The 27,313-nt window shown below is 46.4% G+C and overlaps 2 long non-coding RNA genes across 5 annotated transcripts in view; one reads left to right on the top strand and one right to left on the bottom strand.

Moving 5' to 3' along the window:
* The window catches only part of LOC309522126, a 30,994-nt gene extending 12,990 nt beyond the window's left edge, over positions 1-18,004 (top strand). The window contains exon 3 of one of the 4 annotated variants that reach the window (XR_014214877.1): positions 17,898-18,004. This is a non-coding gene — a long non-coding RNA (uncharacterized lncRNA). Of the gene's footprint in view, positions 1-10,758; positions 10,830-17,897 lie in introns of those variants that run through there. The other 3 variants (XR_014214878.1, XR_014214879.1, XR_014214880.1) reach the window with 3 other exon arrangements.
* A 5,079-nt stretch (positions 18,005-23,083) lies between these two features.
* LOC309521700 lies at positions 23,084-24,433 on the bottom strand. Its single transcript, XR_014214753.1, has 2 exons — positions 24,343-24,433; positions 23,084-23,182 (listed from the first exon to the last, which is right to left on the bottom strand). It is a non-coding gene; the product is annotated as an uncharacterized lncRNA (long non-coding RNA).
* Positions 24,434-27,313: the final 2,880 nt, after the last annotated feature.

Below are 27,313 nucleotides of genomic sequence, written 5' to 3'. Positions count from 1 at the left end.
GTGAACTAGTAGCAGCAACCTCAAGCTTACATTCTCTGCTGAGAAGATTTGAAGCTTCCAATCCCACTTTTCCTTTTTATTAACCATGGCTTGCTTAAAAGCCAGATAAGCCCTACTTAAACAGAGACCATTAGCACAGCAGGGAGAACGTTCTTCCCTGTTAGATTCCATTCATTTTCAACTTACAGGGAATTTTCCTAACGTGGGAGAGCGTTCAGAAACGATTTCTCCCATCTGCAATCCCCTCTGCTACCTAAGAACATATTATCACCACCGTCCGTATGTGATTTGCTATGTCAGTCCGTGAGTTAAATTATTTTTCAAGTGGCTTTAAAAGAAGCAGGGCTGGATCATTTTCAGACAAGTCAATGCAGTTTGGGCATGCAACAGGAGCGATAAGAAGCACCGAGACCTCCTACTGCAGGATATGAGGTGACAGTTTGGGCGAAAGGAATTTCTCCCCGTGGACAGTATTGCAAAAGGAGCTAGGAGGGTTTTGCATACCTCAGAAGTATCCGGGACTGAGCAATGCAACAGACTGCATGGACCTGTTCTGAGCACGTCCAACACATTCAGATCCTACATCAGGTATGTGTTGGATTTCGGGTGCAGCGAAACCAGCTCTCTCATGGTAGTACAGAGGTGCCACTCCTTCTTTTTAACTGGATCTGTTCCTGTGCCTTTAAGAGAAATGGAACAGGAGAAGAAGAAGAAGAAGAAGAAGAAGAAGAAGAAGAAGAAGAAGAAGAAGAAGAGTTTGGATTTGATATCCCGCCTTTCACTCCCCTTCAGGAGTCTCAAAGCGGCTCACAATCTCCTTTCCCTTCCTCCCCCACAACAAACACTCTGTGAGGTGAGTGGGGCTGAGAGACTTCAAGGAAGTGTGACTGGCCCAAGGTCACCCAGCAGCTGCATGTGGAGGAGCGGAGACGTGAACCCAGTTCACCAGATTACAAGTCAACCGCTCTTAACCACTACACCACACTGGCTTTTCCATAGCCCAGAAATGGAAGCGAGAATAAATTCCGACGAAAGAAGAATGGCAGACGGAAATAATGGACTCTGCAGAATTGGACAAAATGGCCGGAAGGATTCGAAACCTGCGGGAACAGAGATTTACAGAAGACTGGAAGAAGTATACGAACTATTTGAAGAGCAATTGTAATCCACAAATTGCGCCGTTAGGACTGCAAGAAGTTTTGTAGGGAGAAATATATGAAGTGCTACAAAGTAGATAAAGAATAGAGATATGGGTTATGAGTTTTAAATGGAACAGGGAAAATAAGAAATGTATACTAAGAGATTAGATGGGGAAATTTTCAGACTGGACTGATGGAAGTCAAAATATTGAAAAAGATGTAAAAAGATGTTTAATTACTGTTGAAAATGGTATGTTTAAAACACACACACACACACACACACACACACACACACACACACACATATATATATATATATATATATATATGTATGTATGTAATGGGAATTGTAGTTGCTTGTATGTAAGTCACCGACTTCCCTAAACTGCTTGTTGTTTAAACCTTTCCCTAACTGAAGCGCACTCCTGTGAGTCTGCTTCAGTCGCTGGCAGAATCCATTAGTGGGTGTTTCCTAAATTTTTTCCAACATAAGAATTCCTTGACAGCCAGTCTCCGCCTAGCCTCTCTGCCCGGAAGCCTTCTGCGCAGAGTAGGCGTGCCCAGTGGTGGTCCGGCACTCTCCCCACTGATCTCACTGGAAGAGTCCCTGAGCCTTCCCTCCAAAGTGCTCTCATTCCCTCCTTCCTTCTTGGTGTCACCTTGATTCCCTTCCCCCTCGGAAACCCTCTCTCCTGCACTATCTCTCTCTGCTGGTCTCCGATGTCAGTTCCCGGACAATATATATATATATATATATATAAAGCTTTTCCAACCATTTAGGCCTGCACAATTTACGGTCCTGGAAACTAAATTCTGTCTACCAGCTATGTAATGAGGCAAGCCAAGGCACAACGTTACATTTTTTGCTTTCCATCTATATTCTCAGAGTACAAGTTTACAATTTCTTGCTCCTCAGATTCAATGGCTGCTATTCCAGGATGCAAGTTTTCAAGGCTGCAATATTTACAGACCATCCAACTGTCCCTATTTTCCAGGGATGTACCTGATTTAGAGAAGCCGTCCCGGTTTCAGATTTGATCCTGGAATGTCCCACTTTTCCTTCAGAGTAATGTTGCAGGGTATGGAGTTATCCAACCCCCCAAGCTGCCAGAAGGCAATCCTGTATAGGGAAGTTTTAAAAATGTTTAATATTCTACGGTGTTTTTATAGATGTTGGAAGCTGCTCAGAGTGGCTGGGGCAACCCAGTAGAATGTGTGGGGTATCAATAGTAAAATTATCCATATGGAATGGGATGGCCTATTTTCACTGGAGAAATATTGGAGGGTACGTTAATAATAATAATAATAATAATAATAATAATAATAATAATAATAATAATAATGTATTTATATCCCGCCCATCTGGCTGCCCCAGCCACTCTAGGTAGCTTCCAACACAATATTAAAATACAGTAATGCATCAAACATTAAAAGCTTCCCTAAACAGGGCTGCCTTCAGATGTCGTCTAAAAGTCCGGTAGATGTTGTTCTCTTTGACATCTGGTGGGAGGGCATTCCACAGGGAGGGTGCCACTACCGAGAAGGCCCTCTGCCTGGTTCCCTGTAACTTGGCTTCTCGCAGTGAGGGAACCACCAGAAGGCCCTCAGTGCTGGACCTCAGTGTCCAGGGTGGATGATGGGGGTGGACACGCTCTTTCAGATATACTGGACCGAGGCCATTTAGGGCTTTAAAGGTCAGCACCAACACTTTGAATTGTGCTCAGAAACGTATTTAGTCAACTAACAGAGAATACGAACCTTCTATTAGTTGGGCAACAGGGATTTTTAGTGCATGTGCTAAACATAAGACTTTGGACTAAGTAGGCATACAGAGTTTTAGATAACAAGCACTTCCAAAAACCATGGGTGAAAGATGGCACCTTAGAAGTGGCATTCCTCCTCTGTCACAAAACTTGGAATGTCTCTTCTAGGATGGTACCAGTGTTTGCAACATCCAAAAAGCACCTAAGAACAATTAAAGAACAATAGCTTTATTCATATGCAAATTTAAAGTGTATGTACTCATCTAATTAATCAATTGCTTATGCACCATTCAATTAATCAGAGATTTCTTACAAATTATAGGTTCTCCAATCTAGGAAAATGGCTTGTGGGTGGTGCCTTTTAGTATTTCCCAGCAATAGTGCCAACTACCCCACTAAAATAAATTAAGCCATCCCTTCAACTAGGCTGATAAAATATTTACTTCTGTTTGCTTTTATCTGTGGGAAGTGTTCGTCGCTATCTGTCATTACCCCTTTCTGAGATCCACTTTGGGAAAGCCCTGGCAGAGCTGATATTTCATTTATTTATTTTATCCCAGGGCAATAGTTGCCCGAGAGGCAACAAATCTAAGATGGGGATAAATCTAAAGAAGTTGAAAAACGGGGGGCGAGAAGCATGCAGTGGTTTAACACAATGGGGGTTTCTGCAATAAGTCAATTCTGTTCTTTTCATTTTTAAAAAAGCTGGTATGTGCTATTCCCACATTCGCCCAATGCCTATGCATATTTAAGTACTGCAGGATTAAAGCATTGGGGAAACAAAACTGGATAGGTGCCAAACTGAATATTTCAGCAGGCTTCAATGAAAGCATCATATATTTGGTATTTCAGCCCAATTTGAAAGTGCTCCAGCAAAAAAGGTAAAGGTAAAGGACCCCTGGTGGTAAAAGTAAAGGTAAAGGCAAAGGTAAAGGGGCATGGGTGGCGCTGTGGGTTAAACCACAGAGCCTAGGACTTGCTGATCAGAAGGTTGGTGGGTTGAATCCCAGTGACGGGGTGAGCTCCCATTGCTTGGTCCCTGCTCCTGCCAACCTAGCAGTTCAAAAGCACGTCAAAGTGCAAGTAGATAAATAGATACCACTCCGGCGGGAAGGTAAACGGCGTTTCCGTGCGCTGCTCTGGTTCACCAGAAGCGCCTTAGTCATGCTGGCCTTGTGACTCGGAAGCTGTACGCTGTTGGCTCCTTTGGCCAATAAAGCAAGATGAGCGCCACAACCCCAGATTTGGTAATGACTGGACCTAATGGTCAGGGGTCCCTTTTCCTTTAAAGGACCCCTGGACAGTTAAGTCCAGTCAAAGGCGACTATGGGGTTGTGGCGCTCCTCTTGCTTTCAGACCAAGGGAACCGGCATTTGTCCACAGGCAGCTTTCCAGGCATGTTGCAGAATGACTAAACCGCTTCTGGCACAATGAGACACCATGACAGAAACCAGAGTGCACGCAAACGCCGTTTACCTTCCCATCGCAGCTGTACCTATTTATCTACTTGCACTGGCATTCTTTCAAACTGCTAGGTTGGCAGGAGCTGGGACAGAACAATAGGAGCTCACTCGGTCACAGGGATTCGAACTGCCAACCTTCCGATCGGCAAGCCCAAGAGGCTCAGTGGTTTAGATCACAGCGCCACCCGCTCCTGTATGTAAAAGTGGCAGTGTCGGGGGTTCAGGAGCAGAGACGCAGGAAGGGGAGGAAACAGAGAGCGAGGGGGAGGAATCCGAAGGAAGGATGAGTGATGACGACGACCCGAGATCTCCGAGTCTTTCCAGTGAATCGGAAGATTCACAGAAAGGAGCGCCAGTGGTCAGAGCAAGGGGGGGACCTAGGGGGACACCCCAGGAAGAAAGGACCAGAGGGGACTCAGAGAGCAGCAGTTGGAAATCGGGGCCAGCGTCCCCGGCTGAGCGCAGCGGGGAGGAAGGGGGCCAGGTATCGGGTGCCGGAAGCTCTCAGCAGGAGGGAGGGCATGAGTCAGGAGTGGCCACACCTCCATCGGGGAGCGAAGAAACGGTTAAGCGGAAGGTGGAAGGTTGGGCGCGCGCGCCAAGTTCAAATGCAGCGGAAGGTGGCGCAGTAAGCAGCCCGGAGAGGGAGCCAGGTCCTAAAGCCCGCCGCAAGGAGACAGAAGGGTCCGGGGGGGTCCGCTTCAGAGGAATCCCAGAAGGAAGAGGCCATGGGGGGCAGAGGGACCCAGAGAAGGAAGGAAAGGCGTAAGAGGTGGAGCAAGGCGAGGGTATTAAGTTGGTGTACAGGAGGCGGGGATTCAGACGGAGCATCGCCGGTCTAGCACATAAGACGTAGAGCTGCACGCTGCAGCTTGAAAATGAAACTGTAACTCAATAAAGACTTTTATTAAATATACGCTGGCTAGCGTGATCCTCTGTGAGCTAGGATCTGGAAGCAGCTCTGACAGGCAGCTATCACTAAAACTGTCCGTGGGCACAATGGAAAGGAAAACAAAAGCTGACCTGGAGTTATCCATCCCTGGTGGTGAATGGGAAGCAGTTTGACAACAATAGCTATTGCGTGCTACATCTGCTCTGCTATGAGAAACTGCTCTGAACGTCATCTCTATATAAGTGCCAAATCATGTCTGCTAAGGATGCACAAGATCAATATGACCATCTCACCTAAGGGTCGGAGGGGATGCAGGGAGTTAGACTCACTGATTCAGAAAACTACAAACAGATGATTTGGGTGGATGATCTCAGAAATTACAACCCGGACGCTGGTTCCAGAGGCCGCTTTGGCCATCTTGTCTACACATATGATTCTGAAGAGTTCTGCATACAGACTGGGCCAACTATTTGCTAGCCATGGCTCATAGGGAGCTGGCCCAACACTGGAAATTGCAGGAGGGTTTTATGCTGAGAGGCTGGGTGACTAGGATTTGGCAAAGAGAACTGCACGAGAAACTTGCTCGGTGTGGTAGAATTAGCCAAGGGATAATAGCCCAAGATCACTTTATAGTAGGGTTACCAGATGTCTCCATGTCCTGGGGACAGTCCCCAGATTTGTGAATAAGTCCCTGGACAAATTCCATCCCCGGAATGTCCCCGGATTTCATCTAATGTCCCCAGGAAACGCAGCAGCGGCAGTCTCAGTAGCCCGGAGCAGTTGCCTCTGGCTGGCTTCAGGAGCTGCTCAGAAGTCCCCATATGATGGTGGTGCAGGAGCTCTCAGATGCAGCTTCCGGGCTGCCTCCACCTTCCCTGACCCCAGCAACTAAGCTGTGAAGGGAGGCTTCATGCTGCCTATCAGAGCTTGTGTGGAAGCAGGAGGGGGCAGGGACCTTTCAGTTACGCAACGGGAAGCTTCCCTTCCCAACTGAGGGATCCCCACCCCCTCTTGCTTGCACACAAGTAGGAATGGGATTGGGGCTGCTCCAATGGGAAGGGAGGCATCGTGCTGCCTGAGCGATCCCTGCCCCCTCCTGCTTGCACGTAAGTAGGAGTTGGGATGGGGATGCTCCGAAAGGCAGTGTGGCAACGCTTCCCCACCACCACCATCACCGAAGGACCAACACCTCAGGGGCTGCCCAGGCTCATGGAGAAAGGAGATAGAAGCCTCGGAGGAAGTGGAAATGTGGCAGTTGAGGTTAAGGCAGTGGCCACCCCTCTGCCACTGCCGTCGCTGCAGCATCAAAGTCCCAAATGTGTAGTAATTAATTAATTAATTAATTAATTAGTCCCCGGATTCATTAAAAAAAATCTGGTAACCTTACTTTACAGATACATGGGTGCTTTTCATTTGATGCAAACACAAGGACCCAGATTCTGCTCTGTGAGCCATGCAATGACTTTTTAAAAAAATCTAGGTCTCATGGGGAAGTTAATAAATGTTATCAATGTTTGCATGCTGCAATATAATTATAGAACAGCTATCGATGTTCTCTACAAAGGGGACTGTTCATTTATTCTTATGATTCTTCTGTTAAAAAAATTAAATAAACACTCTCTGTGGGGGGAAGGGGAGAGAGAGAGAAAGAAATAACATTTGAACAGACACATTGATTTGCATGGGTCCTGGAAGGAACCGGGAATGCAAAATGAAGAAACGGCATAAATAGGCCAGATCATACGCTGCTGGGGGAAAAAACTTCATTTTGACACCCTGAGAAGTTATTAGCAACTTGGCAGGTGAGATGTGTTTATCCTTGGCAGTGTCAATTTAAATACACTCGGAGGAGCGTGGCAATGCCTTTGCATTTATTTACCTCGCTTTGAATTTACTGTCCTTTAGGTCTTGCAATTTAATGGCATGTCTAATTGGGCAAGAAAATCAACACGAGAAAGGACTGGTGTTCTGTGTGCGCTCACTAGCGCAGAATTCAGCTGCTTCCTGCTTTTTTTTAAAAAAAAAAGGAGGAGGAGGGAAAAATTCAACTGGCACACAGGAGAAACCGGCGATAGACAATGCTTTACTGCCGTGTGACCTGGAGCTCCTCCGATAGAGGGTTGACTCAGTTCACTCAACTGGCCAAGAACAGACCCCTTTGTAGGCAGGGTGGCTGGATGCAGTGGGTGCAGAGGGGTGGTGCAGGGGGGCAGAGCTGAGGGAGGAAAGAAGCCTGCAAAGAGAAGGATGCAGCTGCAGATGGAAAGAGGATGGAAAAAGCCAAGCAAGCAAGCTGGTTGGGATGGAGAGAGGCTCTGGACAGCAGAGCCAGAGGCTGGATGCAATTCTGGAATTGGAAAAGGGTCAGAGGGTGGGAAGTCTTCATTACCTTCTTCTTCCTTTTTTTTAAAAAAAATATTTTTTATTTGATTTTACAAATAAAAGTTTATAACAACCCAAATCCACATATAGAGAGATTATTCCGAATCTCAAAACTTCCCCCCATCTCCTCCACGGGTCCTATTGTCAACATTTACAACTGCATATTATTCCATATTCAGCATCTTAAAAAGCAGAGCCATCACCTTGCCAACAAAGGTCCGTATAGTTAAAACCATGGTCTTCCCAGTAGTGATGTATGGAAGTGAGAGCTGGACCATCAAGAAGGCTGATCGCCGAAGAATTGATGCTTTTGAATTCTGGTGCTGGAGGAGACTCTTGAGAGTCCCATGGACTGCAAGAAGATCAAACCTATCCATTCTGAAGGAAATCAGCCCTGAGTGCTCACTGGAAGGACAGATCCTGAAGCTGAGACTCCAATACTTTGGCCACCTCATGAGAAGAGAAGACTCCCTGGAAAAGACCCTGATGTTGGGAAAGATGGAGGGCACAAGGAGAAGGGGACGACAGAGGACGAGATGGTTGGACAGTGTTCTCGAAGCTACCAGCATGAGTTTGACCAAACTGCGGAAGGCAGTGGAAGACAGGAGTGCCTGGCGTGCTCTGGTCTATGGAGTCACGAAGAGGCGGACACAACTAAATGACCAAACAACAACAACATATATCACCTGATTAAAAGTCTGTTGGTTTTACCAGTATTTTTTTAAAATTAATATTTTATACTGTTTCATAGAAACAGTTAACTTTTGGATGTGCGCTTAACTGCAAGACTGTCTCACATAAATAACCTTCTTGTTCATCAAAATCCCCATCTGAATGTTTTTGAAGTCTGCCTGCCAGTTTGGATAAAGAGGCTGAGCTGCGTGTATGTAGAAAGCTGGCATATTTTACACCTTGGGACGCTGGCAGCATTATAGAGTTTTCAAGCCTTTTATTGTTTCTTGTTCAGATAGGAGGTTCTTTTAAAAAAGAAAAGGAAAGCTTGTGTTACTTTTTAAACAAAGAACAAGAGAGACATTAGCCCTGAGGGCTTTCAGCGAACACCAAGCACTACAGATCAAGGAATGCCAAAATGCAGGAAGAAAACAGCATTTTTATGGCGCGTTTTGACAGTTATTGCTGCTGTTGGCCCAGGAGGGGGGAAAAAACTTTAGAGACATTTAGAAACACAATGCTGTTTAGTGAGATTTATATAAAAGCAGCAGATTCTGCTCTTTTGCTCAACCTGGGCCAACCCTGCAAGTCATCTGTGGCCAAAACAAAAGGAAGGCTTGCTCTCATCCATACTCTAGTCTAGACAAACTACTTACCCAATTGATAGGAGTACTTAGCAGTTAAGACAGCCCTTGTGATACACAGACCCTGCAGTATAGTGGTGGGTATTTGTTTCAAGACCCTCGATTATTTTTCCTCCTGGCAACTCCTTGCTTTGGAATTTTGCTTGCTCCATTCCCCCTGCCCACTGCATGCGTCTTCATAGCTCTCCATGGGCTAACTCTGTTCCAAGTTTTCCAAACTTGGTAAAAAAAGAAAGGTAAAGGACCCCTGGATGGTTAAGTCCAGACAAAGGCGACTATGGGGTTGCAGCGCTCATCTCGCTTTCAGGCCAAGGGAGCTGGCATTTGTCCACAGACAGCTTTCTGGGTCATGTGGCCAGCATGACTAAACTGCTTCTGGTGCAACAAAACACCATGATGGAAGCCAGAGCACATGGAAACACCATTTACCTTCCTGTCACAGAGGTACCTATTTATCTACTTGCACTGGCGTGCTTTTGAACTGCTAGGTTTGCAGGAGCTGAGACAGAGCAAAGGGAGCTCACCCCATCGTGGGGATTCGAACTGCCAACCTTCTGATTGGCAAATCCTGACACAACAGGTTTGGCTTGGTGGCTTGTTCTCAAGGAGACAGAACAACCCATCTCCTACTCTGCCACCCTGAGTTGTTGGTTTTGAGTGCCCTGAGTTGTTCTGCAGCTTGTATTTGTTTGTTTGCAGCCAGAGAATTTGTGTGGTTTCATGGTTGAAGTGCTGGATTAGGGCCAGGGAGACACAGCTCTGAATACCTACTCAGCCACAAAATGAAAACACATCAAGCTAGACACAAAGGCAAACTGCTTAAGTATCATCATCATCATCAGGGAGGCGGGTGGCACTGTGGTCTAAACCACTGAGCCTCTTGGGCTTGCTGATCAGAAGGTCGGCGGTTCGAATCCCCACGACGGAGTGAGCTCCGTCCCAGCTCCTGCCAACCTAGCAGTTTGAAAGCACACCAGTGCAAGTAGAAAATAAGTACTGCTGTGGTGGGAAGGTAAACGGCGTTTCCGTGCGCTCTGGTTTCTGTCATCGTGTCCCATTGAGCCGGAAGCGGTTTAGTCATGCTGGCCACATGACTGGAAAGATGTCTGTGGACAAACGCCCCCTCTCTTGGCCTGAAAGTGAGATGAGCGCCACAACTCCATAGTCGCCTTTGACTGGACTTAACCGTCCAATCGGTCCTTTCCCTTTACCATTTACCACCCATAATAGCACTTCATAGCAGCACCCAGCTGTGCTCCAACATAGATCTGGCCAAATCACATATACAATAGTAATGAAAGGACTTGCGAGTTTCCCCATCACACACTTGGACCAGCCTCAGACTGCTGGAGGGAGGTTTTGCGACGGCAACCAAGGATAGGATTACACTTGCAGAACACAAGCTGTGTTCACAAGTTATTTCATAGGAGGCTCAGTGGTCTCTCTGTGTTATTTCACCAAAGAACCCTCGCTCTCTAAATTTAATTAAGACTGGCATTCTGCATCGCTGTTTTCATTTAACAAAAAGCTGCCAACAAAAGACCATTGTGCAAAGAATGAGCTGAAATGATTTTGATATCAAATCTCTCCTTTATTAGGTAAATAACAGAATGTGCTGAAATGACTTTCTTTCCAATTTCTTACTGGGGTGATTAGAAATCAAAGCATAAGCCTTTGGGGCCATAGCTTCATGGGAAATGTATTTGTTTTTAATCATTAAGTATTATGATCAGTAGTTGCTATTTATTTGTTTGTTTGTTTATTGTTGTGTAGATTTATATCCTCCTTTTTTTTCCTTCATAGAGCAAAAGGGATTGTGAATGGAGTTCGCAGCTGGTCTCTCATCCAGGCACTGACCTGATCCAGACCCACTGTTCGACAGTGGAATTTGCTGCCAAGGAGTGTGGTGGAGTCTCCTACTTTGGAGGTCTTTAAGCAGAGGCTTGACAACCATATGTCAGGAGTGCTCTGATGGTGTTTCCTGCTTGGCAGGGGGTTGGACTCGATGGCCCTTGTGGTCTCTTCCAACTCTATGATTCTATGATTCTATGATTCTATGATTCTATGATTCACTGAGTTTTCAGCAAGGTGACTGCTTTCTGTGCCCATTGGGCATGATCCAGGACCTCCATACAGCTCTGTCCTGCAGTTTTGCAGTCTCATTGTATGGAAGAGTGCTGTCTTTGGGCTAGCAAAGGGGAAGGGAAAACTTGGCTCATAGTACAGACATGTGTGTGTCAGAGTCAGTATTCCCTTCACTTCTGAGAGCCAGTGTGGTGTAGTGGTTAAGAGCGGTGGACTCGTAATCTGGGGAACTGGGTTCGCGTCTCCGCTCCTCCACATGCAGCTGCTGGGTGATCTTGGGCCAGTCACACTTCTCTGAAGTCTCTCAGCCCCACTCACCTCACAGAGTGTTTGTTGAGGGGGAGGAAGGGGAAGGAGAATGTTAGCCGCTTTGAGACTCCTTAGGGTAGTGATAAAGCAGAACATCAAATCCAAACTCTTCTTCTTCTTCTGGGGGTGGCGGAACAAACCCCTCTGCTGATCTTAACACTGAAAAAGACCTTTAAGGATGGTAGTGATCTTTCAGATTTTTGGGGCCCAAGTCATTTAAGACTTTCAACACCAATGCATTTTGCTTCATTGGGGCCACCTGTCCATTTCTGTCATAGCAAACTAGTTGTCAATAGGCTTGACTATTCAGAATGAGGGCAGGGTCATGTATTCAGCAAAAATATATCTTTCTTGTGGTGAGATGGGAAGTGGAACCAAATGAACAAGTTGGGGGGGGAGTGTGGGAGTTGGGGGGAATTTTTTGGAGAAAATTCCAGCTCCTGTCCCTCAGCCCTCCTTTCTCATACTTAAAAAGTTCACTGAGCACGGATCTAGAACAAAACCTGACCGTCAGCTGACTTGAGTGAAGTCGTTCCTCTAAAATAAATTGAGAATATTGGCATGTAGACTGCATAAGCAACAACAGGCTAGACTTGTGGCTTCTATTAAATTAGACAACAGGCAGGCAGGCAGCCACAGAGTCAGACGACATTAACAAAAGCTTTTGCTGAATACGACACAACTGTCTATGCCTGAACTTGACCCATCACAGAGACACAGAATGATCTGGCAAGGCTCCGAATTGCTGTTACAGAGCCACACACAATGCATGCAAAACGTCAAACAAAATTGCACCTCAGGTAGAGTCAAATTACCGTAAAAAAGCTGGAAAATAACACCTTGTCAGGCATAGAGGGGTTTCCTTTGAAATGCTAGTATTTGTTGTTGTCAGTGTGGGTCCTTAGGCAGCCACTGAGTGTGAACCAAGGAGGAGGGATTATCAAGTCCAACAATTTCAGTTTCTTATTTTCCCATCTCAAGTTTACATTTCGACATCAGTCTGCAATGTTTTTTTCAAGTCCTCATGAAATTTCATAAGCATTTTAGTGCAAAATTCTGATATGCACAGGTTTGTTGAAATGATAGTAGTGAAAATGCAGCTAAGAAGCTGAAATCATATATATGATTGACATCCTTCTTTGGAAATTATACCAATGTCCAGATTGAACATTCATAAACTTTACTTGCAGAAACTTGTAGTTATAGAATAATTAAAACATAATATTTACAGTCACATGCTTCACCAAGCATGGGTTTAGTCTCTTCTTCTAACTTCCAAACAACTGTATTTTCCTTTCTTTCCAGAGCTCAGCACTCACCCTTCCATTTCTCAGTTAAGCCATGCCTTGCAGCTCCTGTGAGAGATTTCCACTTTTACTGTCTCCTGCAGCTTTGCTCTCTTTTTTTCAAGCAGAGGAGAAGCACTCCAACACTCTATTCAACTTAGCAGTGTTCACAGTGGGTGAGTCTCTCCTTCGCTAGATACCTCCCATGTGACCAGCATTAACCAATCACATGAGAATTGCCAGAGAACTCTCTAGAATTCAGTTAAAGGTAAAGGTAAAGGGACCCCTGACCATTAGGTCCAGTCGTGACCGACTCTGGGGTTGTGGCGCTCATCTTGCTTTATTGGCCGAAGGAGCCGGCATACAGCTTCCAGGTAATGTGGCCAGCATGATTAAGCCGCTTCTGGAGAACCAGAGCAGCGCACGGAAACACCGTTTACCTTCCCGCCAGAGTGGTACCTATTTATCTACTTGCACTTTGACGTGCTTTCGAACTGCTAGGTTGGCAGGAGCAGGGACCGAGCAACGGGAGCTCACCCCATCGTGGGGATTCGAATCACCGACCTTCTGATCGGCAAGTCCTAAGCTCTGTGGTTTAACCCACAGTGCCACCCGCGTCCCTAGAATTCGGTTGCCAACCAATCAAATTTAAAAACATAGTGATGCATACAAGCATTTACAATGTCAGCAAATTAAATTGCTATCCTTAACAAGGTTAAGAATAAGTCCAATGGCGGCGCTTGGCCCCATGCCCAGGGCATATATTGCAGGCTTCTCTAAGGAGTAAATCCTACACAAATCCAGAGTGGAGTCCAAAGGCACCTTGTACCACTCCTGTAGCCAGGCTGGTGACAAATATATTTCTCTGCTTTTCTTTGGACCACATCAGTGAGGCCAAGAGGAGGGTCTTGTCTTCTGGGCAGCCCAGGACTTCCACACACACTGCCCAGGCTTGCGCCCCAGAGAGAAGGCACACTCAATTGTCTCTCATGACAGATGGATACCAACAAGTGCAACAGTGCCCCTTCAGATGTCAAAAATGCAGTTGTGATGGCCTGGGACTCGGGTTCAGACTCAGAACCAGAGGAGTCTCAGTCCGCACTGGATCCTTTGCCTCAGGCAGCATCTGAACCGAGTCTGGGGCCTGATCCTGAAGAGTCCCAGTCTGCACAGGTTCCCCTACAACAAACACCAGCTGGGCCGAGTCAGGGGCCTGAACCTGCCCTGGCTCCAGACGCGGGGATTACTTCGTTGCCTTCAGCCGGGCAATCACTTACAGCTGCTCCACTACCGGTTGGGTCAGGAGAGGCTGAGGCGGCCTCTGGGTCTAGTAACCCACCGACATCTCCCGAGCTGCAGAGACTCAGGTCTGAGAGAAGGGGAGACCTGAGTACTCGCAGGAGGAGTGCTCGCCTTTGGGCGAGACAGGGAGGTGAGTCATCAGGGGATCAGGACCGTCCGTTACCCCGACAGAGATAAAAGGCTGTTGGACCCTGCCCCAGGTTGCGGGAGCAACATTGCTGTTTGCTAGAACCTGCCTGTGACCCTGTGCCTGACCTAGCCTGGTTTCCTGCCTTGTGACCTGCCTTGGCTCTGTTGGATTGACACCTCGCAGAACCCTTGGATTTGGGACCAGACCTGGACCGCGTTGCTCGGGTTAACCCCCGGGCCCAGCACAGCAGTAATATTGGGGAAGCAAAGCAGAACAACTGAAAAAAGTAGAATTATATGTGGACAGTCCAGTAAAATTCACCACTAATGCACTCTTGTTGTGTCAATGATACATTGCAGAATACACTTGCAAAAAAAACCCCCCACCCTCCAGTATGGAGAGGCCTTTCGTCTCTCTCTCTCTCTCTCTCTTTCTCCATCATACTTCATCTTAATAATAATATCTTAGGTCTAGAGACGCATCTAGAAACATATTGCTTCGGTGAATCAAGATGCAAAAACATTTATCGCAATCCTTGCAAATTGAATTAATACATTTGTTGTTGCATAACAACTCAAGGTGGACTTACTTCTTAGCAGCAGCAGATGGACTCTGTCAGGAGGACACTTTCCATAATTTATTCAGTGAAACAAAACCCAATTCCCTTATTCCTTCCTGTCAACAGATGCTGACAAGGCATTCGGCCGAGTTGGACATACAGTCTTGGCCAAGCTGGTGCCTCCCAGATGTTTTGGACAACAATTCCCGAAAGCCCCAGCCAGAAGATGCTGAGTTGTTGTCCAAAACATCTGGAGGGAACCAAATTGGCAGAGGCTGTTGCAGCACTCCATGTAGAATACAATGCTTAGATTTTAGTATGGTTTTTCTATCACCAGTCTTAAAGCAATCAATTATCAATGGGTGGACATCCCAAAGGTTTCTTTCAAATGGGGCAGTGCTTAAGGGTACGCAGTACTAGCACCACCTTACCGTATTTTTCGCTCCATAAGACGCACTTTTTTCCTCCTAAAAGGTAAGGGGAAATGTGAGTGCGTCTTATGGCATGAATGGCGCTGTGCAGAGAGGGAGAGCTGCACAACGCCCATTCAGTGAAGCGGAAGGAGGAACAGAAGGAGACTGCAAAGGAGAGGTCTGTGCAGAGAAGGAGAACTGTGCAGCGCTCCTTCAGCAACACGCCTGTCCTGGCTTCTGCCTTAGCTGCACGCAGCCTCTTTGGGCAGGGGGAGCCAGAACAGCCACACGGTATCCCAGAAGCCAGATCCCTCTTGCTGTTCTGGCTTCTGGGATTCAGAATATTTTTTTCTTGTTTTCCTCCTCCCAAACCTAGGTGCACCTTATGGTCTGGTGCGTCTTATGGAGCGAAAAATACAGTAATTCATTCTGGAGGTCCGTTCTTAACCTGTTCTTAACCTGAGGTACCACTTTAGCTAATGGGGCTTCCCGCTGCCACCACGCGATTTCTGTTCTCATCCTGAAGCAAAGTTCTTAACCCGAGATACTATTTCTGGGTTAGCAGAGTGTGTAACCTGAAGCGTCTCTAACCTGAAGCTCTGTAACCTGAGGTACCACTGTACCAGCAGCTATTTTTCTTTTTTTTAAAAGCACTGAATAGGGGTACCCATTGGGGTTTTCCTCTTCTTAGCAGTTCTGTGCACCTTAAAAGCAGACGTTGTTTTGACCATGAGAGCTGACAACCAACTGAAAATACATCCCACAAAATTGCACTTTATGCTGATGGTATGATTTTCTATTTATCTCATCTTGAAAGATCATTACCAGCAGTTGTGTTGGGACTTAATCAATATGGTGCAGTCTCTGGCCTCAAAATAAATCATTTCAAGTCAGAAAATATTGAATGTCACAACTCGGATTGAGACACAGGGATGTTTGCAACTACAATTTGCTTTTCAACAGACGGCAAAGCCATTGAGCTACCTATGCATTAACATAATCACTTCTGAATCCCAACCAGGCTAGAAGAATTATGATCCTTTGGGACTGTAAAGAAAGATTTAGCTGCTTGGTCAAATCGTCATTTGAACTGGTATTGTAAAACTGTTCACTAAGAACGACCACCAAAATTTATCTTTTGGTCTTGGGTACTTATTGAAGGGTGGGGTTCCCTACATATATAAATTAACGATTTTTTAGTTTGCTGGTTGCAGTTCCCCTAAAGTGATTAGCGAAATGATATGGCAAGTTGGTGAGCTCTATATGGGACAAACAACTTCCCAACATAACTAGGATAAGTTTGATCTGTAAAGGTGGTCTCACCTTTTCTCTCTTGGCTTGTGCATATTTCATACTGGGAATACAGGACGCAGGTGTCGCTGTGGTCTAAACCACTGAACCACTTGGGCTTGCCAATCAGAAGGTTGGCAGTTCGAATCCCCACAACGGGGTGAGCTTCCGTTCCTCTGTCCCAGCTCCTACAAACCTAGCAGTTTGAAAATACACAAGTGCGAGTAGATAAATAGGTACTGCTGTGGCGGGAAGGGAAACTGGCTGCATTCTGTACCAGCTGGAGTTTCTGAAAAGGGTTTTTAAAGTATAACACATTTCAGTAATCTTGCCTGGATGCGAATGCAGCTTGTGTAAAGGAGACTAGGTCTGCTTTCTCCAAAAAGGGCTACAGCTAGAGAACCAGCCTAAGCTGGTCTAAGGCACTCCAAGTCGCTGGTGCCACCTGTGCCTCCATCGATAGCACTGAGGCCAGGAGATAAAAGTAAGAGGATTTGCAGATTTACCAGCAGCAAGGCAGTTCTAGCAAACTTGAGGAAAAATGTTAAAGGTCATAGTTTTCAGTACTTGGAGGACTTCTGAGCCACAGCTTTCTGCAGAAGAATCAAAAGTTTGTCTCATCTAGCTTCCAAGCCCTTTATTCCATCTGACATGTTTGGTCCAGAACCATTCTGTTGCCATAAAGGGTCTTATCTCCAGAATTCACATCGTTCTGTTATGCCACAGCTTGGCACAAGCAATGACCTACATGCTTAAACAGGAGGTGTTTCTTCGTTTTGAGAGAATGGAAATGAGCAGATGGAAATCTGGAGGAAATGCAAATAAAAATTCATTCGTACGCACACTTTAAGGCTTGACAGGTATTCCTTCACTTTCTGGTTATTTGAGATTATAAAGAGTGATGTATTTATTTAAAGCCCTAAACAGCCTCGGTCCTGTAAACCTGAAGGAGCGTCTCCACCCCCATCGTTCAGCCCGGACACTGAGATCCAGTGCTAAGGGCCTTCTGGCGGTTCCCTCATTGTGAGAAGTGAGGCTACAGGGAACCAGGCAGAGGGCCTTCTCAGTAGTGGCGCCCGCCCTGTGGAACGCCCTCCCATCAGATGTCAAAGAGATAAACAACTACCTGACATTCAGAAGACATCTTAAGGCAGCCCTGTTCAGGGAAGTTTTTAACGCTGTACTGTTTTTAACACTTGATTGGGAGCCACCCAGAGTGGCTGGGGAAACTCAGCCAGATGGGCGGGGTATAAATAATAAATTATTATTATTATTATTATTATTATTATTATTATTATTATTATTATTGTATTCAATTTGTTTGCCACCCTTTCTCAGAAGGTCACAGGGCGGTTCACAACAGAAAAATACTAAATGAGATCTCAAGTTACTTGGCTGAACGAAAGCAGTCCATTTAGCACTGTGGCCAGGGTGGGGAAAATGAGGCATCGCCCCCTCCCAGGTTGTTCTTTGTTCCCCCTGCCAGGATTTTTTGGGGAAAATTATATATTTTTTACTTGTGACAGAACAATGAATTACAGCCTCCGCTTTTTCTTTCTTTTTTAAAGGCAGCTTGTTTTATGAACAGGAGCAATTTAAGAACCGGGCTCTGTGAAAAATTCAGTGAATAAGGCAAGGCGAATACACAACAACAACCTCATCTGGAAGAGCACCCCAAAAACTTGCTCAAGATTTTTTTCTGTCTGAGGGTGAACTTCTCATGATATACAAACACCATATACTTATTTAAGTGATCCTGGGAAACAAAGCCTGTACCATAACATACCCTCCAACATTTCCCCGATGAAAATTGGGACATCTTATTCAATAAAATAGGGACACGGGTAGCGCTGTGGGTTAAGCCACAGAGCCTAGGACTTGCTGATCAGAAGGTTGGCAGTTCGAATCCCCACGGCGGGGTGAGCTCCCGTTGCTCGGTCCCTGCTCCTGCCAACCTAGCAGTTCAAAAGCACGACAAGGTAAGGTAAACGGCATTTCCGTGCGCTGCTCTGGTTCGCCACAAGCGGCTTAGTCATGCTGGCCACATGACCCGGAAGCTGTACGGCGGCTCCCTCGGCCAGTAAAGCAAGATGAGCACCGCAACTCCAGAGTCGGTGACGACTGGACCTAATGGTCAGGGGTCCCTTTACCTTTACTTAGTCAATAAAATATAATAATAATAATAATAATAATAATAATAATAATAATAATAATAATACCCATCTGACTGGGTTGCCTCAGCCATTCTGGACAGCTTCCAACATATATAAAAACTTAATAAAACATTTAACATTTTAAAAGCTTCCTTTTGTAGGACTGCCTTCAGATGTCTTCTGAAGGTTGTATAGTCACTTACTGAGTCCATTCCCATTATGCAGTGGGATCTAAGAAATGGCCCGGGTCGAGACATGAACTCATCAGCTTTGACTTTTGCAAAGATGGCAAAAAGGGAGGGGAGGGAAAGGAAGGAAGGACTTGTTTCCTCCAATATGGTTTATTTCTTGGCGAATATTTTAAAAAAACATTCTGGCGTATGACAGAGCTCTGGAATATGAAACATATTTACATACTAGGATGATCGTAATTTGTATGAGGTCACTTTTCTGGTTCATTCTGCTCCTTGAGTTCCTTGCTCTGCTTGTTATTTTCTTTTAAAGTGATGGGATGTTTGGAGTGCTGTAATGAAGAAATCCTGCCAGATTTCTGGGCCGTAGCTTATTAGGGACACTTTCTGAATGCAAAACAGTTGATATACCCATACCTGTCAACCGTCCCTTATTTGGCGGGCAAGTCTCTTATCCCAGTGCCATGTCCCGCTGCTGTCCCTTATTGATGATGTCCCTTAAATTTCCTGGATTTCAAAGGAAGCAGCTCCTCTCCCTCCCTCCCTGCCGGCCAGGGAGAAGGGAGGCTCCCACTGTGTTGCTTGGCTGCGTTGCTCACCCAATAAGGAGTCTAAGAATGACTGGGGGATGGAGCTTGCATGCCTTGTGCTGATCAAATCAGCCGCGTTGCCTGGGGACTCTCCTTTGCTCAGCGCTTCCCAGCAGAGAGGTGACGGTGGTTTTCCTTCCTACATCCCCTTTGCCGGGTTGCTGCGCTGTGGGAACCACCGCTTGAGGCTTCGTTTGGCTGCTGGCTGGGCTTTCTGCCTTTGGCTTGGAGGGGCTCAGAAGTTGAACATACCTGTGCTTGGAAAATCCCTTATTTTAGCTACTGATCCCTTATTTTCGAGGCTGCTGGTCCCTTATTTTCAAATCTGTAAGTTGACAGCTATGATATACCATAAGATATTGGATTGCCTCAATCCACTGATACTGCAAACATCTGTAACGTACAGAAAATCGTCTCTTGCAAGGTAGCCATCACCTTTTACAAAAGGGGTTCTGGAGGAGTGTGGTTTTTGGCATGGGAGGTGTCTTTTCAGGTGTGCTTCTAGGGGGCCAAAGGTTCCTTGGCCTCCTAGAAATTTGTTTTAAGGGGGCAAGGCCCGCATTTCAGGTAGCCCTGAGCAAATTGCACCTGCATGACGGTCCCCACAATCTTGCGGACAACTTGGCACCTCTGAATCTTTTCATATAGCTACTGCGGGATTTGCCTGGTACATTCTATTAGGGCTTTAAAAAATAACAAATGGCTAAAATCTCAGCAAAAAATAAAATCAAAGAAAAGGATGACTTCAATGTACAGTGGATGCTCGGGTTGCGAACGGGATCCGTGTGGGAGGCACATTCGCAACCCGCAGTGCCACGTCTGCGCATGAGCAGGTCACGATTCAGAGCTTCTGCGTATGCACAAAGTGTGATTTAGTGTTTCTGCGTATGGAATGCTTTCTAAAGACACTGCGTCAGCTGTCCCTGCCCTGGTGCTTCCCCCTCCTCCTCCTCTCCCATTATTTCCCAGTTTTCCCCCTCATTTGCCTCTGAGCTTGTGACCTCCCTCCCAGTTGCAATTCTGAACTGTCTCCTTCTTCTCTGGAAAGGTCGGGCTGGGGAGGCGGTCTCCACCATTCCTCCTCTGCCCAGTCCCTGACACCCTCCCAGTAAGCAACCACAACCCACCTGTCAGGCAACCAGCAGAGAAGAGTTTGGATTTGATATCCCGCTTTATCGCTACCCGAAGGAGTCTCAAAGAGGCTAACATTCTCCTTTCCCTCCTCCCCCACAACAAACACTCTGTGAGGTGAGTGGGGCTGAGAGACTTCAGAGAGAAGTGTGACTGGCCCAAGGTCACCCAGCAGCTGCATGTGGAGGAGCGGGGAATCGAACCTGGTTCACCAGATTAGGAGTCTACTGCTCTTAACCACTACACCACACTGGCTCTCCACCCCCAGCAAGCCAGCTCTGGCTCCCATAAGAATTGCTGTGTGGAACATTCATTGTGATCCCTCTTCCAGCCAATGACATAAGGACAATGACCCAACAGTACGCAAGGACTGCAGCTTCTGTCCTCCTCGCCTTTGCCACCCGTTGGTGGAATCAAAGGCTCGGCTCGCTGGAAAGCAAAATACAAGCAAGGAGATGTAAAAACGGGTTTCCCCCTTTCAATGTGAGCTTTCTTTGCTTTGATTTCCCAGGCTGCCATCCTTGGCAGCCTCCACCGACAAAAGCCTCAGAGGGAAGCGAGTCAGAAAGATCCGTCAGTCCGGGGCATGTTTGAGCTGATGCTTAGTCAAGCAGGCAAACTGTGGCTGACAGATAACATCTTTGGAAGAAAGTAGCTGAGCGGGTGTCAAGGAGGCTGAAGAAGATGGATGAGAAAAAGGAAACTGACCAGCAGGGTTGGCCACATCCATATCTGGACCGATCCATTCCCAGCATGAAATAGTTTGGTCCTGGGCCAGAGCGCTGCCTCTCCCTGCTCTGCAGCCCAGCTTCTTATCTTGTACACTGTGTGAGGACGGGGAAGATAAATTTTTAGCTTGTTTGCTTTTTGGTGAGAAAATTCACACTTTACGAACAAACGCGCGGCTGTCCTTCAAATTCCCATTTCTCCAGATTTTGCACTATAGTTGCGTGGCAAGTTCCCTCCCCCAATGAAATGAAGACACAGGACACGTTAGTTAAGGTTAATGGGCGTAAATGGCCACAACTTTATTGATTACAGAATTGAAGGTATTGGCCTTAGGCATTGGCTCCTATGACTACCCGGCATGGGAACCGGGAAGGGTTGAACACAAACCGTGGGGGTGTCCTGCTGGAGTACGCCAGCTAGGACCCCCACGGGTGTCACCGCTCGTGGGCGTGCCGGCGGCCCTCACCTTACTAGGTCTCGGACAAGGCAAACGCCCCCGGAGTCCTGTACCGGACTACCCTTTCCTCGGGGGAAGGTGATGGCGTGTCCTTCCCCCCCATCCATTTGCATAACAATAGACCCCTGCCAATGCCTTCTCTGCTGCCGGGGAGTGAAGAGGGAGATCCCGGGGCGTGCCTGGCCTTAAATAGCCCAGGCCACGCCCCCCGGCCCGCCTATTGGCAGGCAGGGGGTAGGCGGAGAGGCACGCCCCCGGGGATTCCCTGGCTCTCGCGGGGCTAAACTCCAGCCCCGCGCTTGTGGGAGGGGCCAGCCCGCAACACCCTCTCCTCCCGAGGCTCGGAAATGGCTTTCTCTAACCAAACAATGTGTGCTAAAATGTATATTTTACAGAAAAGTGTGATTAATTTATTTTCATTTCAGATGTTCATACAGTTATACTGTTGTACCTTGGAAGTCAAATGGAGTCCATTCTGGAAGTCTGTTTGACTTCCAAAACATTCGGAAACCAAGGCGTGGTTTCTGATTGGCTGCAGGAAGCTCCTGCAGCCAATCAGAACCGGCGGAACCCGCGTCAGATGTTCAGGTTTCAAAAAATGTTCACAAAGCAGAACATTCCCTTCCGGATTTGTGGCATTTGGGAGCCAAAATGTTTGAGTCGCAAAACGTTCGACTTCCGAGGTACAACAGTACCGTATAATATTCAGAATTTCTAAGTGGTGTGCAAATAATGTTTTTTAAGAACCACACAGAGAACAAGAACAATTAATATTCATCATAGAAACAGAAAACACTTAAAATGAATGAAAATAGCACATTAAAATGCAATGTAATGGGGGGATTGCATGCAAAAATGTCTGGGTTAGAAGAAATTAGAATAAAGATGCTAATGAGTTTTCATGATGATTTATTATTATCATTTTTTAAATATAAACAAATTTGTAAACTGCTGCAGAAATGTAGAGGACTGAATTTATGATTGGAAAAATTAGAACTGAAAGAAACCAAAACTGACAAATTCATCCGTTCCTAACTCTGAGGAAGTAAAATTCCCCAATTCTTTAAATAACAAATGCTTAAAATTAAGTTTTCTAAACAAATTGAAATGCTTCTTTCATAGCTTTAGCTATCTGTGGCAATAGCAAGCCAGCTGTTTTGTCAACAGAACAGAATGGAAATAATTTAAGGCACTATAAAAACATCATTCTGCAAAAAGCCATGTTGATTTTCAGAAAAGTTGTCCTATCCCCGCTGCCCCAGCCAGGTAAAGGAGTATTGTAAATAATACCAGAGGCCCTACTGTTAAGGAGTGCTTCAGCTTTCCTCATATTTCCTCATATTCAGTCCAAATATCTGGAGGGCTAGGGAACCCCGACCATTGGAATATGTACTGATCTTTTAAAGTAGAAATTAAACTACACCTTCCATCAGCTCCAGTCCCACAGTGTCTGGAGGGTCACAGGTTTCAACATTTAAAAATATGGTTTCCAGAGGCAAGGAAGGAAATGAAAACTTTCTTTATGGAAACAGCCAACACAGAGTTAGTTACAGGAGATAAGTGGCTTGCTCTTCGATTCACATGGAAGGTCCTACTCGGCTCCTGCGGTGAAGAAGAATGATTGCAGTGACAAGCTCCCTTGTGCGGCTAAAAGAATTATTACTCGAAGCCAAGCCTCAGAGTGCAGCATCGTTAATAAGCTTCCTCCAGGAAAGACATCATTCAGCCAGGCAATGATCTGTAATCCTGATGGTTCCTTAAGATCAAGCTCTGCCACAGCAGGCACTGCGATGGCCGCCTCCATCTATGGCTTGTTTGCTGACTGATTGAGGCTACCCTCAGTTCAATAACAGAACAGAGGGAGCATGGAAAGGGAGGAAAGTGGGGAGAGGGGGTTATAAAATTATGAATATAGTAGTGGAGAGTGGGGCTTTCTTCCCTCTCTCACTCATAATATTAAAACTCTGGGCTCACTCCAAGCAAAAATGAACAGCATGGAGCTTGAGATAGAAGGAAGGAGCAGCTTCATACACTGGGCAGAATATGTGAGGACCAGTTCTATTCTTCTAGAAGAAGAAGAAGAAGAGTTTGGATTTGATATTCCGCCTTTCACTCCCTTTAAGGAGTCTCAAAGCAGCTAACAATCTCCTTTCCCTTCCTCCCCCACAACAAACACTCTGTGAGATGAGTGGGGCTGAGAGACTTCAAGGAAGTGTGACTGGCCCAAGGTCACCCAGCAGCTGCATGTGGAGGAGCGGAGACGCGAACCCGGTTCCCCAGATTACAAGACTACTCTAGAGCAGCCTTTCTCAACCTCCGGGTCCCCAGATGTTGTTGAACTACAAATGCGTCTCAAGGCCCCAAGACCCACCCCCAAAATAAATACACACGGACACTTATATTAGCTTAAGTTTTTGGGCAAAATTTTTGGCCACAACTTTATTGAAATGCAATCACGTGAGCGGTATTGGCTTAGGCATTGACTCCCCACTATGACTGGCTCCACCTCTCAGGGCGATCGTCCAATGGGGTAAACCAAACGGGGGAGCTAGGTCGATGAGGACCAACCGAAGCTCACCCCGGGGTTCCTGTGGTCCTGACCTGGCCCTAGCCCCTCAAGCGGACTTCGGACGAGATCCAGGACCCCCAGATTCCTTTTACGGAATACCCAGTTCCTGGAGGGGCAGGTGATGGCCGCACCTCCCCTCCCCACAATCCAACTTATAATGGGAATGGTGCCTACCTGCGAGGTGACCTCTGACCTGATCCAACATGCTTCTTCTTCTGCATGCCATGGCGCTCTATATTAATACCTCACCTGGGAGAGAATACTCAGTAATCATGGCTCCTCCCCCTTAGAACAGGACTGCATTCTCCTGCTTTAGAGAGCCACCGTTACTTCTGTGGCACAGGCTGACATAACAGCAATTCCCATCTTGATCTCATTTGCATTTGCATGCTTAGCAACCAGTATGCTCCATACTATCACAACATAGCATGTTTGCCATAAATGTCATGATAACTTTTACTACAATATTGTATTCAACATCTGAAAGCAATCCTGTTTAAGGAAGTTTTTTAATGTTTGATGCTTTATCATGTTTTTTGGGAGCTGCCATATGGGCAGGGTATAAATATATTATTATTATTATTATTATTATTATTATTATTATTATTATTATTACTATGGAGCTTCGAAATGTAGACCCTCCAAGTCTCCCTATTTTCCAAGGACAGTCTAGGATTTACAGAAGCTGTCCCAGTTTCTTATTTGATCCCAGAATGTCCCACTTTTCCTTAGTAAAGGTAAAGGGACCCCTGACCATTAGGTCCAGTCGTGGCTGACTCTGGGGTTGCGGCGCTCATCTCGCTTTATTGGCCGAGTGAGCCGGCGTACAGCTTCCGGGTCATGTGGCCAACATGACTAAGCCACTTCTGGTGAACCAGAGCAGCGCACGGAAATGCCATTTACCTTCCCGCCGGAGCAGTACCTATTTATCTACTTGCACTGGCGTGCTTTCGAACTGCTAGTTTGGCAGGAGCAGGGACCGAGCAACGGGAGCTCACCCCGTCGCGGGGATTCGAACCGCCAACCTTCTGATTGGCAAGTCCTAGGGTCTGTGGTTTAACCCACAGTGCCACCCGCATCCCCTTTTCCTTAGGATGTTGTTATTGTCATTGGAGAAATGTTAGAGGGTTTGGCGTTATGCGACACCTGAGCCAAGAAGATAACCAACTATACAACCTTCAGAAGATGTCTGAAGACAGTCCTTTAATGCCAGCATAATTCCTGTCCTGAAAAGGCAGTGGAACATCTTTTCCAGGGTCTGAGGTGAACAAAAGACACAAACTCTGCTCACTGTGCAGTCAGTCCCCTCCCCCTCTAGGAACCTGTCAGGATCCCATTGAACCCAGACCCTGGGGACCTTGGGAAGAGTGAGGGGCTGAAGATAGGATGCAACTGTCAGTAAGCAGAGGTGATGTAGGGATGAATGAATATGTCAATGAACCAATGAATATGAATGAATATGTCAATTTTGATTTGTCCCAGTTTCTCATTTTTCAATCATTTCCTGGTTTGCCACATTTCCACACTTTTTTTAAAAAAGTCAAAAATACATCAGCATTTCCTTGCGCTCTTTCTTTGACATACATTTCATCAATTAATTTTCCCTGATGCAACAGTTTTCTATAAGTTAATGATAGATGCAGTTTTAATCCACACTTTCCCCAGGGGTCAGTTTTGTACCCGTCATTTGGTTGGAAGGCTACATTCCCCCCCCCCAAAAAAAAATTAAGGGTGAACATTTTGAAGAATAGCTGTGTTTCAGCTTGGGTACTGTTTTGGGGAGAAGTGTGAATCCAGCTGGTTCCCTTTAAGATGTAAAGCAAACCAAATTTCTCCCCTACCCCCAATGGAGGCTTCCTCAATCTCGGCCCTCCAGATGTTTTTGGCCTACAACTCCCATGATCCCTAGCTAGCAGAACCAGTGGTCAGGGATGATGGGTATTGTAGTCTCAAAACATCTGGAGGGCTGAGGTGCAGAAAGTCTGCTCTAATAGATCAGGCTCAGAATCAGTACACAGAATCCTCTGGCAGTAGTTAGGGCCATAGCGCTTTGAAAGGACCTACTGCTACTGCCTACACTTGGCCCCTTCTAATCTCCCTCTCCAGTGTTCAGCTTTGAAACTATGTTGTGGACTGGCATCACCAATCAGAAGAGTGCATTTTGGTTGATGTCAAGTAAGCCATTTGTGGGTGGGTGAGTGTCCCCAGTAGTGATGTATGGAAGTGAGAGCTGGACCATAAAGAAGGCTGATCGCCGAAGAATTGATGCTTTTGAATTCTGGTGCTGGAGGAGACTCTTGAGAGTCCCATGGACTGCAAGAAGATCAAACCTATCCATTCTGAAGGAAATCAGCCCTGAGTGCTCACTGGAAGGACAGATCCTGAAGCTGAGACTCCAATACTTTGGCCACCTCATGAGAAGAGAAGACTCCCTGGAAAAGACCCTGATGTTGGGAAAGATGGAGGGCACAAGGAGAAGGGGATTATGGAGGACGAGATGGTTGGACAGTGTCCTTGAAGCTACCAGCATGAGTTTGACCAAACTGCGGGAGGCAGTGGAAGACAGGAGTGCCTGGCGTGCTCTGGTCCATGGGGTCATGAAGAGTCGGACACGACTAAATGACTAAACAACAACAACAACGGGTGGGTGTCCCAGTGGCATAAAAAAAGAAGTAAAGGTAAAGGACCCCTGCATGGTTAAGTCCAGTCAAAGGCGTCTATGGGGTTGCAGCACTCACCTCGCTTTCAGGCCGAGGGAGCTGGCATTTGTCCACAGACAGCTTTCTGGGTCATGTGGCCAGAATGACTAAACCACTTCTGGTGCAATGGAACACTGTGACGGAAACCAGAGTGCACGGAACCACCATTTACTGCCGCAGTGGTACCTATTTATCTACTTGCACTGGTGTGCTTTCGAACTGCTAGGTTGGCAGGAGCTGGGACAGAGTAATGGGAGCTCACTCTATCGTGGTGATTCAAACTGCTGACCTTCTGATCGGCAAGCCCGAGGCTCAGTGGTTTAGACCACAGCATCACCCACATCCCAGTGGCACAGGACAGGTTCACAAGTTTGGGGTGAAGAGAAAGATGAAATGGAAGCCGTAGGGAAAAGCAAGGTAGGAGGAAATTCAACTTGGAAAGGAAGTTGAGGGTGGCACACAGTG

Source organism: Podarcis vaucheri (assembly GCF_965113315.1).
Source record: "Podarcis vaucheri genome assembly, chromosome: 17".
NCBI classification, from domain to species: Eukaryota; Metazoa; Chordata; class Lepidosauria; order Squamata; family Lacertidae; genus Podarcis; species Podarcis vaucheri.
The sequence above is the reverse complement of the archived record's forward strand: the minus strand, read 5'-3'. Positions and strand labels throughout refer to the sequence as shown.